This window comes from Galeopterus variegatus, unplaced genomic scaffold, assembly GCF_000696425.1.
Source record: "Galeopterus variegatus unplaced genomic scaffold, G_variegatus-3.0.2 Scaffold6687, whole genome shotgun sequence".
Lineage (NCBI taxonomy): Eukaryota > Metazoa > Chordata > Mammalia > Dermoptera > Cynocephalidae > Galeopterus > Galeopterus variegatus.
The window spans coordinates 19,846-20,948 of NW_007732798.1; the positions used below are offsets into that span (position 1 = coordinate 19,846).

At 40.7% G+C, this 1,103-nt stretch overlaps 1 protein-coding gene across 1 annotated transcript in view; it reads right to left on the minus strand.

Moving 5' to 3' along the window:
• LOC103606560 (ATP-binding cassette sub-family A member 3-like) overlaps positions 1-1,103 on the minus strand; it is a 67,600-nt gene that overhangs the window by 15,405 nt on the left and 51,092 nt on the right. The gene's annotated exons all lie outside the window — the stretch shown is intronic.

Below are 1,103 nucleotides of genomic sequence, written 5' to 3' on the forward strand. Positions count from 1 at the left end.
TACAAATGGTGAGTATAATTAATATATCATATACTTGACAATTGCTAAGAGAGTAGATTTTAATTTTCACCACACACACAAAAATAGGAAGTATGTGAGGGAATGCATTTGGTAATTAGCTTGATTTAGCTTAAATCTTCTTATTTCCCCCTTTCCTTTAGGTGGGACAGGATGGCTAGAGTGAGCTGGAGTTGGGTGTTTTCCTTCTACCTGAAAGGCTGGGACCTGGAATTGAGCATTTACTTTTCCCCAGGTCATTCAGGCACTGGTAAATTCCCAGCAGGTTAGGCTCTCAGGAAATAATTCCTCCTAAAGGCAGACTTGTTAAGAACAGAATGCTCTGCATATTTCAAAACAGTTTCTTTTCCAGTCCTCCTGCAGGTAGTAAGAGGGGATTTTTCTTTAATAATCACTGTGAGAACCTGGTAGAGCTCCAGGAGGTGAAACTCACAGAAGTGTAGGTGCTCCCAGATTTTAGCGTTCAAGACTTTTTCACACCAAGCCTACAGCAATTCGTCAGTAACGGTTCAGGTTTTCCGACCCTGATACTGGTTCCCTCTGACGTTCTACTTAGGAGTTTCTGCTCAGGTACCTTGTGATTCTCTGTATTCTCTTTTCAGTGTCTCCAATTTGCGGGCTAGTGGTTCACCCTGTGACCTCACTTCTCTTATAGATTTAAAAATAGTTGTTTTTCAGCTCATTCAGGTTTTTACTTGTTAGAGTGGAGTGGCGAATTCTAAGCTTCTTAAATACTGGATCGGAAACTGCAAGTCTTACTTATTTTTTATAGCCCTAGCACCATGTCCGGCATGTTAGAGACATTGTTAAAAGAACTTGACTTTCACTCCAGTAGTTTCAAAGACACTCTTGATGAATATTCTCAAGGTAAAGCTGCTTTTCTTGCCTTAAAAATTTATCTCTCTCCAGAATCCACTAGCTGAATCAACAGTATCAATATCAGTGTCAACTGTGATTCCTATCTATGATCTCCCACCACTTGCCTCTTATCTGCACCCCCAAGTCATCATGCTTCTCACACTACAGAGAGTAATAGTGTCTTGCCTTAGGATGTTGTTGGTGATGCTGAAGCCATCAATGAACAC